Source organism: Halichoerus grypus, chromosome 6 (assembly GCF_964656455.1).
Source record: "Halichoerus grypus chromosome 6, mHalGry1.hap1.1, whole genome shotgun sequence".
NCBI classification, from domain to species: Eukaryota; Metazoa; Chordata; class Mammalia; order Carnivora; family Phocidae; genus Halichoerus; species Halichoerus grypus.
In genome coordinates this window covers 71,134,666-71,146,166 of record NC_135717.1, presented here as the reverse complement: position 1 = coordinate 71,146,166, position 11,501 = coordinate 71,134,666, and the positions used below count along the sequence as shown (strand labels likewise).

At 39.1% G+C, this 11,501-nt stretch overlaps 1 pseudogene; it reads right to left on the bottom strand.

The window, feature by feature from the left end:
* Positions 1-1,090: 1,090 nt before the first annotated feature.
* Positions 1,091-2,047, bottom strand: LOC118552284 (large ribosomal subunit protein eL28 pseudogene; annotated as a pseudogene).
* Between the last annotated feature and the right edge of the window lie 9,454 nt (positions 2,048-11,501).

Below are 11,501 nucleotides of genomic sequence, written 5' to 3'. Positions count from 1 at the left end.
AGTAAATAAATAAATAAATAATCTAAAAGAATAAAATAAAGTTCTAAGTACGTCTGCACATTATCTGCATACACACACACAGTTATGCATTTTGCATTAGGTACTTGGCCATATTTTCCCCTACACACTCTCATGCAGTAAATTAATACACTAGGACATCACCAATGACTGCCTTAGAGGACAGGCTGTCTTTGGCGGATTTCAGTGACTAAACATTCCTGGAAGGGGCCCAAGGTATGCCTGCTAGTTCTGATCTCCACACCTTAACAAACGCCACTAAAACAAATCCACATGCATGCCCATTTTCCAGATGAAGAGAGACAATGAAAGAAACAATACACCAATAACATAATTCAGACAGCTGTTTGGAAATGGCTGGATGTTTGATTTTATTCAGACAACCATTGTTGGCTGGTTTTTTCACGTATTTTGGCAAATGTGTTCAACCTCTTTCAAGACAAAGCCCCGTGGAAATGACTGTGCACCACTTCCAGGCCAAACCTTTGAAGAAGTAGTTCTTGCTTTGTGTTCTGTAATAGTCAATTTTTTCCCCTTCTGGTTAATTTTAAGATATAATTTGTGTTACCATTATGAATAATGTCTTATTTTCTCCTACGCGATGTAGTTGATTAGCACAGGTATGGTGCAACACTGTCCATCTTCTATCCAGAGCCTTGCTGAATTCTTATCCAGTTCAAAGTTTGCCCAGTGATCACCAAAGCAGAAAGCGAGTAGCCAAAAGCCCAAATACTAGAGGTAGGCTTCCTGGGTTTTAATCCCAGACTGACCATTTTAACTTTGGAAAAATTTTTGTCAGTATGCCTTCAAATAGTTCGCTTCCTCTATTTGCCTTTTCACTATTTCTTGGGTCTCTTTTCACATGGGTGCTGATATTTCTGCTTCTACTTCCCTATAGCTTCGCTTCTCTCTCAATCTATCTTTTTATCCCGTCCGGATGTTTTTCAAATTTTTTTGATCCAATCTTTCATCTTATTTATTCAGCTGTATCAACTCTGTTATTCAACCATTCACTAAATCCCTTATTTCAACAATTATATGTTCAAAGTTAAGATTTCAAATTGCTGCTTCTTTATAATTGCTTGTTCCTGGGGCATTTTTCAGGAGTCTCCCATCTCTCGCTGGTGATGTGAACTGTACTTATTTTACATTCTTCATCGATTTTATCTGTTTTTGAGGTGGCTGACATCTTTATTGCTTTGGAGGTGGGGGGCAGGTGCTCAGGAGCTGTTGGGGGGGCGGGCTGCTTCCTCTTCACCATCACAGGCTTCTGGCTGCGCAGGATGGCGCTCGCTCTGTGGGTGGTGGCCAAGGGCAGATCTGGGTGATACCTGTTCTTGCGGATCATGGGCCCACTGCTGCTGGGTGTGGCCCAGGCATTCCTGTTGATGGTGGTTCGCACCAGGAGGTGGTGGGTTTTCGTTGGCCAGATCTCCACTTCATGACCAACACTACATCTGTGCCGTAGCCCTGGCTCCCTGCTCACAGTCCTTTTTTTTTTTTTAATTCAAATTAGTTAACATATAGTGTAGTATTGGCTTCAGGAGTAAAATTTAGTGATTCATCACTTACATATAATACCCAGTGCTCATCCCAACAAGTGCCCTCCTTAACGCCCATCACCCAGTTACCCCATCCCCTCCACCTACCTCCCCTCCAGCAACCCTCAGTTTGTTCTCTGCAGTTAAGAGTCTTTTATGGTTTGCCTCCCTCTCTGTTTTTATCTTACTTTATTTTTCCTTCCCTTCCCCTATGTTCATCAGTTCTATTTCTTAAATTCCACAGAGGAGTGAAATCATGAGACTTGTCTTTCTCTGACTGACTTAGTTCTCTTAGCATCATACCCTCTAGTTCCATCCACATTGTTGCAAATTCCACGCCCACAGACTTGCAGTGAATGGACCAGTTGTAGCGAAGGAGTTGCAATCTGTGGGATGATTGGGGTAGGTGCTATGTGCCTGCTTGTTCCCCTTGATCAGGAAGCCCAAGCAGTTTCGCACAAGACCATCCATTGCAGGTGGGTGGACATGGTGGAAGCTCCTCTCACTATGGTGGCTGAGAGGGAAAGAGGATTTTTAATTCTGCTTCCTCTGGGAGAGATCTGCCCATTTTGTTGCCTTTGTTTGTTTGTTTTCATTTTTCTTGCACTCCTCAAATCCCTGGCAATTTCCCTTATGGCTTTATCTTTTATCCTCTTAGGACTAACAATTGCTTTAGCTAGTATTGTCTACCCAGAGAAGAAAACCCAGGATCTAGTTCCTGTCCCACGGAGAATGGGCTCAGGTCTAAAGGTCTAAAGAGCCTTTAGAGTTGTAATTTCAGCTCAGACAGCCCCTCTTCTCCTCAGGCATCCTACCATTCCTTTGGAGAAATCTCACGGTTACTCAACCAAGGGTTTGCTCTGTGCGACCCTGATTTGTAGTGTGTCATCTTCTGTTTCTGTGATAATGACCTTGCCCTTGGGGTAAGTGGGGAAATTCCCAAGCCTGCCAATCTCCTGTACCCATCTACTGACTTCCCCTCCCAGCTGGGCTCCTGAGCTACCCTGGTGTAACTGACTTTGCAGCTTCAGACTGGCTGTCTTGCCACATGGTAGCACTGGGGTTGACCGTGATCCCTCCAGAGAAGGAAAGGAGGTACAACTAGGAAGTTGTTCCCAGCCCCTCCCCCGTTCATAGCTATGCCCTCTCCCACCCTGGGCCACCTTTCATGCACCTGCCATTCTTCCTACACAGGACTCAAACATCATTTCTCTCTACAAGTTTCTTGATGGTTTGATCACTTGCCCATAGCATAATTTGTGCTGAGATTCCTTGGATACATCTCAAGGCTCTAGCTTCATTAATGTGAACAATGCAAAGATGGTCTTGAATAGTTGTTGCCCCTTCTGGAAGGTTTCCTTACCTCCAGTCACTGGCCCCACTCACCTACCTTTCCATGCTAGATACCACCAGCTTAGCCATTCTGATACATCACCTCCAGCTGGGCATCTGCCCTTCAAAAACGGCTGCCTCTCAAAAATGGCACTTTGTTGTCTATGTCATGAACAGCAGATTTTTTTGGCTATCATTTCAGGCCCTTCACCATTGGGTCTCATCCCAAAATCCCAGGCTCTTATTTCTCTAGTCCCCCAGAACAAACTCATATAATTTTCCTTCCACTGTGGATTTCCTCCTCAGGACTATCCTTTTTTCTACCTCTTACCCACATGCCACCCAACCTGGTTCAATAAATGGTTGCCTGATTCTCCCCCACTGGGATTGCTCTTTCTGACCCTTGAGCTCCTAAAGCAAGAATTCAAACACCATTAATTTGGGACATATCATTGGCTGCTCTCTAATATTTTGAAATGTCCTCAATTAGATTATGCATTCCTAGAAGGTAGGAGTTTTTGTCTTCTCATGTATATCTCCCCCAGTCTTGAACATGATGTTATGCACATACGAGGGAATCAACAGTTATTTATCATTTATTGATTGATGGAGGCCTTCAACAAATTCCACAAGTCACCATAATTTGGAAGCCCATAGGCCAGATAGAGGTCAGATCATTTATTTTCTCTCTGCTCTCTCAGCATTATGCCCACCACCAAGATGCTTGAAGCACTCTATAATTCTATCCTTGACATCAGAACAGCTTCACTTCTATCCAGATCTATGGATAAGTAATGCCTTCTCTCTGGCATCTCATAATGAGAGCCCCAAATAATAATAATTCATTTGTTGTGTCTTGTGCTAAAGAAAGCAGTGCCCTTCTGGAAGGTGGATGTGTTTTAAAGAAGGTAGACTGAGTGAAATGACCTTGTCTTATCCAAATTAGCAGCCAGGAAGCAAATAGGACTCATCCCAGATGAGACTAAGCTTGCAATTTTTGCTCAGTAGTAGATAAGCTCTTGAACAAATCTAATTACTTGATATCTAATCTGCCAGCTTCAATAGGTCACCCTTCATTACTTGGGAGCATCTTAAATTTACAAGACAATTGGAAATGCTGAAGTCCTGAACATCATGATTACTCACAAAATACTTTATTATAGGAAGTTTACTCCTGAGCAACTTGAACTTTTCTATTTACAATCCTGATCCCTGCAGTTTCAAAGTCGAAATAGAACATCTGCAACTTTATGGGCCTCAAATGCCAATACTTTGAACCATGGATTTGACTGCAAAACCATATATGTGAGAGTTTAAAATATGATTACTTGAAAAATCGTAAACACACAATTGCATTAACCATTTCCATCTTGGACCTCTGTTATGTTCAGCCTTCTCAAATACAAAGGAGGAAAAGTTGGGAAATTTTCATCAGTGTTATGTAATGGGAAAGAAGGAAACATTCAGAGCTAAAGGGCCTAGATTAAAATCTTGGTCTGATAATTTTCTAGCTGTATAACTTGGGACATATACTTAAACGCTCAAAGATCTATTTTCCTCTTCTGTAAAATGTGAATAATAATGCCTATCTCACAGGATAGCTGGGAGAGATAAATTAAATAATAGATGTGGAAATGATTAAATAGAGCACTTTGTAAACTAGAAATTATTGTCCATATGTTGGTCACCATCACCACCTTTCTTCATTTAAAAAGTCATAAGGTCAATGTATGCGGGACCCTAAATTAGGTGCCCTAATAGATCAGCAAAGAGTCCCATTAAAAAACATGTATTTTAATTAACACACTTTATAATTCATCAGAGCACTGTCCCTAATACTCAAGGACACTGGTTTTCCATTTACTAACATAGTTCAAACATTCAAAGCGCTTAGCTCCCAGGGATATTGTCTGGAAATCTTGACATGGTCATCTAAGAATAATTAAATAAATGATCAGCAACAAGAGGCCTCCTCATGTTGCCAAGTAGCAGGCTTTTGATGTGTCAATTTACTCTAGGCTTTCCTTGTCAGGTTCACTGATACTTAAAGAAAGACCTCTTACTCTACACAGAAACCACTTCAAAATTATCTCAGAAAGGTGAGAATGGTATATATTTTTTCAAGTGGAGGAGGAAATAAATTTTGCATCTTCATTAATCATGCATAGCAAGGCTAGGCAATCCAAGGTTTTCTAGGGAACCTGCTTTGTAAAAATTTCCTTAAGAAAGCAATTCCTATGAAAGAATAAAAAAATTATATCTCAAAGAAGGGAATAAAAGAACAAAAGTTATGTATTCAGTGGTTAGAGTAGCTTTATACACAGAAACTTAGGAACAGTTCTATTTCCTTTGCATATTTTGATGATTTGGACTTCTCTAAGAAGCCACTATGAGGTCTTTCTAAATTACTATTTGATAAAAAGAATTAAAAAAAAAAAACAGTTTCCACTCTCTCATTTGATGTCAAAAGAGAAAGAAAGCAAATCAAAGACATAAGGTAAAATTATAGACCACGGTTAAGTATCTCCAATGGTCTAATGGGTTGGTCCGAGGTATAGTTTATTGAATTCTACTGGATGTTATTGAGCTGTTCAAACCAGAACTGTGTGTTAAATTATGTTTCATTATATGTCCACCATCACAATTCAAATAATAATAATTCATAGTAAGAGTTACAATTTATCATTTATAATGAGACAGACGCTATGTTAACATACTTTCTAGTATGGAAAATTAAGCGATATGCCTAAGATCACACATCCAATAAGTGGAAGATTCCAAGTCATGTTGGTAACAATGCAAACAGCCTGCCAACATGCTACTATGCATGAAGAAAGTGCTGATCAGATATTAATTGATTATGGTTTTGACGGAATACAATGGAAGTATACTTATTTATAAGAAGTCACCTGTCACAGGGGGGCATTTCTATAGACTTGAGTTAAAAACCTGTCAAAATTAAGGGTTTAGTGCGTGTAGAATATTTGATCAAATAGTTTCAGATAATCAAACTAAATCTAGAATAGAAAAATTGCACCTAGATCTATCTCTGATAAGTAATCTCTTTTCTGACATCATTTTACTTTTGAACAGATAGACTGCATAGGGGACCTATATATGAGACAAGGCACTAAAGAAAATCTCTCCAGCATTTAATACCCAATGATTAAAAGGTGAAATAGCCCTAACCTTGAATTCCCTCACAGTTTCAGTTATGCCCTGAACACTACATTTATGCTGTAATTTTGTTTCATTTTGGTTTAAAGAAAGAAGCTCTATGGGCAATGTCTATTGAGCTACGGTGGTCAAATATTTATTAAAAAGAGCATATTGATTTGCAGATTATAACTGACCACATATGAACCCTTCTTTCCAGTGACATTCTTATTTAAGATATTGATTAAAGGCTTTTCATACAGAAAGCATTTTTCTTGTCAGTTCAGTTATGCTGGCTTTTGTAATAAGCTAATTTGATTTCCTTTTTTAACCTTTGTTTGATTAGGGGAACAGACATTTGCATTAAAATTCAAGAGAGATGAAGTCTATCATCGATCTTGACTTCCTCATGGACCTCTTGTACTCAGCGAAAGATGATTTAGAGAATGTCAAGAGTCTTGGAACAACCATAATGAGGGAGGAAAAAAAAATCACTTCAGACTTACAAACCAGCAAGGGCTTATTTGACAGAAAGGGCAATTGCATTTGGTGGATATGTTTTAGAGAATTCAGATTCAGGAAGTTTAATTTTGTTCTTAAGCCAAGTCATTAAGAGATCTATGAGATGAACTGCCATTAATAAAGTACAAGCTAGTTAAACCAAAACATTTCAAAACATCTGAAGAGGTTAAACAAAACACATACATTGTTACTTGCCACAAAGGAAGACTAAAAGTAAATTCTAATATTTCTTTCTAAACATGTTCCTGGTAAAAACACTAACCTCAAAACAAGTTTGTGATTTAATCCTCTATTGTTGTCTGAGAATTGTGGGAATAAAACCCGTATCAGCCCTAGTCCCCTACTAGTGTACCTCAGGATTAATCAATTCTCTTGTACAATAAGACTCAAAGCTATTTGCAAATTATTTTATTTACCCTGGCCTCTGGATCCTTTTCATAGACAGGAATCAATGTATTTGGGAACCTCAGTAGGTCAGATCCATTGCTTATTCCTGTAATTACCCCCAAAGATCTTTATTTGGATCTTTTCTGGAAGGGAAGCCTCCTCCCATTTTCTGAGTTATTCACTGACTTGGGATTTTTAACACAAGAGCAACTGAGCACTGACAATGAACCTAGTGATGTAGTAAATGTTCAGTGGGTATACTGAAAGTATATCAGGTGGGCCCACTCATTCTTTTTGGTATAGCTATTCAGAACATTTTCAGCTAATACGATGCAATAGTGAGCAAAACCAAAAGACAAGGGAAAAAAAAAAAACTTGGTTAAAATCTCCCAAAAAATTGGTTGCAAAATTTCTGGTTTCCAGTATAATTGGACTATCTCTCCCAACTCAACTGAATAAATTTTCATAATTCTAGGTTGCTTGGAAGAATTTCTGAAGTCAGCAGGCCATTGTTAATTTCTTTCTCAGGAAGAGTCACTGAGTATATTTACAGAAAGTGACTTTCCATTACCCATTTTTCTTACAGAGATGGTTCATCTTTAGTCCCAAATTTCTAGATTTCACAGCTTACAGTGTGGTTTGGCTATATTTTTATATTAATTTTTTAATCAGTGTGAATAAATGTTTTTTTCTTTATGTTAACATAAGCAAAGATTCTAAGAAACTAACTTTTTAAAAACTTAATTCAATTTGGAAGTAGAAGTTACTCAATATTTGGTATTAGAGGTAAATCTGGTGTTTCTTTTCTTCCATGAGTAACGTTATAAAATTCTGTATATATATTTTAGGGACTGCAGATGAACTGAGGTTGTTTATATGTAAAATATTCTTAAATTAAGAAAATAATACAACTAGAATACTTTCAAAATCCGTGAAGTTGGGCTCTTCTACAGTAAAGATGACACTATTTTATTTGATGTCTATCAAGTAATAGAGATGAAAAATGTTCCATTTATGATAACAAGTTTCCAAACTGTTAGTAGTATGAAAGTAGGAAAATCCATAAAACATGGCAAAAGACTTTAAGAGAGGTATTTTCATATGTCCCATATGGGCAAATCATTAACTGTTACTTTCATGTTGTGAATCCAAAAGTATCTATATTATATTTTATATTGTGTTAAAATCAATATAACGTAATATAAAATTCATCCAGAGGATAATATATTTATGTATTCCTAAGGCATTTTTAGTTGAAGCACTTACTTGGACTTTAATTTTTTAAATAATGCTGCTCAGTTTCCACCTGTATCGTTCCTCCAGGCTCATGGCAGAGTCAACAGTCCTAGCACCTGGGAAATCCATCAGACTCATCCGACTGGAGGTTTAGAAGGCAGACACATCATTTTTTTAATATTCAGTTGCCTTTCAAATTCACTGAACAGAATTCCTTATCTCATAACAAAGATTTTACTAGAGTATTTATGTGTAATTTATCAGAATAGCTGCCAAGATGTTCAATTTTTTTTTTAAAGGCAGGAGCTTTATGGAAGACAAGATTGAGGTTTAAAAAGCCTGATTTTTCATGTTCTTCATTTTCCCTGTGGTCTCTGAAGTTTAGTTCATTGGTAACCGCCATGTTACTGTTCCTGTCTCAACTGGCTCCTCATTACTCAAAGCCAATAATAATTGCTAAATATGACTAATATCACATGGAAGGTCACAAAGTTCACTGCTAGCTCTCATTCCAGCTCAAAATGTTTTCAAGGTTAATAGATTGATTTTGAGCTGAGATATGATGCATTAATAAAATGGAAGAAAATGAAAAATTTGGCATCACCAATATGCGGATAGTTTTAAATGATTCATTTGTTACATTTGGACTGTAGCCATGAAATTCATTTGATATATATCACATAGTTATATTCTAACCTAGACACTAGAAAATAAATTAATGATACATTTTAACATTAGATAATTTTACACACACACACACACACACACACAGTCCAGGATGAGAATTAGGGCACTATAACTTACTAACTATTCCAGCTGAGGAATATCATGTATGTAAAGGAGAACAAGATTGAGACTTCACTAAAATACAGTTCAGTTAAAACTATAATTCTAAGAGGCTGGTAGCTGATTGCTTCCCTTGGTCTCCTTGCTTGGAGCAAGGACAAATGAAATTCCTGATTTCATCTCAGTTCTGTGCTTCTTATACTCTGCGGGGCCCTGGTTTCAGTCTACAGAAATCTCTTATTTTGCCTGCACCCTTGATTGGATCTGATAAGAACTCTGGGAAGCCAGAGAGTTCCTTACCACTAGCCTTTTTGATCCTGCCCAATGCCTGCTTCTGGGCCCATTCTTACAACCAATTCCTGACCTTGAATTTCAGTTGATGTTTCATGAGTCTGAGGATCCCTGGCCTCTGGTTCTGGCCTGGACTTATGGTCTGGCCCAGCTTTGCCACCAAATAGACGGCAGCATTTCCTGAGAGTTTTCCAAGTCTCTTTAGGCTTTATGGTCCTTATTAAGAACAAGTCACCAAAGCCTGTACTTTCTTCCTTTCAAATGTTGTTCAATTCACCATTCCTCTTAATTCTGTAGGGTCTAGATTGCTAAATGCACCTTTATTTATATAGGTGCACTTAGTGCATCTTATATAGATTGCCTTTGTTTTCAGGCTCTTCCTAATTCCTAATTAGCCCAACCATGATGAATATTGCGGTGGGCTTCTCTGCCCCTCCCCCGACATCACCACTGACTTCCCCTTTCCTTACAGAACAGCCCACAAACCTTGGTGTGGCTTGGCTTGGCTCTCAAGGTTTCCTCGCTGTTGTGCCACATTCTTGTTCTCACTGTTCTTAGGGAACAGGTGGATCTGTGATCTGCTCGACTCAGTTCTCCCGATTGCTAACTGCAAGTTTAGGAAGGTCGCTTAATCTAGCCGAGCCTCCGTGTTTCACCTCCATACAATGATGAAAGTAAAATCTTCCTTACAAGTTTTTATGAGGATTAGTCACATATTGCATAAAATTCCTAGTGTGTTCCATGGTATGTGGCAAGGGCTCAAGGCCCTTGTAAGAAGGCTTTGTTCCTCGACTACAGCGGTTACCACTTTTTGCCTCCTCAATTCCCACTCTGTCTTTAAGGCCATGTCAGATCCCATTTCATTCACAAAGACCGCTGTGATTTACGATCTCAAAATGCAGTAGTGCTTGATCACTTCCTATTCTTATCATTTCTTAGTTTTTCAGGAGTGAGGGTCTTGTCTTCCCCACTAGATCATAAGTTCCAGGAGGGCAAACTAAGAGTTTGCCCTCTGTCACTAATATTTTTGCTGCTTCTTGGCCTTGCCTGGTTCCCTGTATTCAGTGTCCCCTTGCCCCAAGTATTTCTGAGGACCTTCAGAATGTGTCTCCGGGTTCATTACTATTTCCCTTGTGTGGTGTCCAGCATTTGTTGAGTACAGTAATACTTGTCCAAGACAGCCTCATCGGTACGTTCCCGGGCTACCTCCCTGAAGCATTTCTACTGTCCTCATCGTCATCCACATCATGTCTGCTGAGCACACTGGCTACCCTCCCTGCAGGCTGTCATGTCCACTGATCATCAGCTCATCACACTTCGGCCCTGGAGTCCCGCTCCTTGTGCCCCCAGCGTCTTATGAGAATTTTTAGGAAAACAGTCCTTATTTAGGGAAACATATTTTCCCTGGGATATGAATTTATTGGAAAGCTGCCAGGAAAAAAGCAGGGTGAAATATTCAGAAGCCCCTCATCCAACTTGTAATAAGGCTTTATTCCCCGGTGAAGTCTGGACCCTTTTTCCGTAGGCTGGTTGCCTCAGTACCTCCAGCAAGCAGACTCCTAATGAGGCCCCTCCCAGCTCACCAGCCAGCTCTCATTTCCAGCACTAGCATCCGCTTAGCAGCAAGCTAGAATCTGCTTTACCTTCTTTAATAGCACACTGCTGGATACACACATAAAAACCAGCTAAAGATCAGTAGACCAATTATCTTGGTCCAGTTGTATAAATAAAATAATTCGGAGCATTATGTTGAATCTGTACCATGGAATTTTATGTTTTTAATTCCTGTTTTGAAATTGTTTATCTATTGTTTATCTTTTTTAAGGTTTATTTATTTATTTGAGAGAGAGAAGGGGGGGCGGCAGAGGGAGAGGAAGAGAATGTCTTAGACAGACTTAGGCAGAGCATAGAGCCTGCTATGGGGCTCCACCTCATGACCTGAGCCAAAACCAAGAGTCAGATGCTTAACCAACTGTGCCACCCAGGCGCCCCTCTTGTCTACCATTTTATAAAATATGAATAAAGGAGAATAATGTCTGTTATTTGAAACATGCATACAGAGGAATTTATAGCACAAGTCCAAATAACCAGGCTGGGGAAGACTAAGCTTGGCGAAAGCACATGTTCAGAGAAAAACTGATTTTGCTTTATGCCCTTTAGCCAGACAACACCAAAGTACTTCCAACCCTAGACTGAGAAGGCATGAAAGAATCTTGCTTAAGGTCCTTTTTT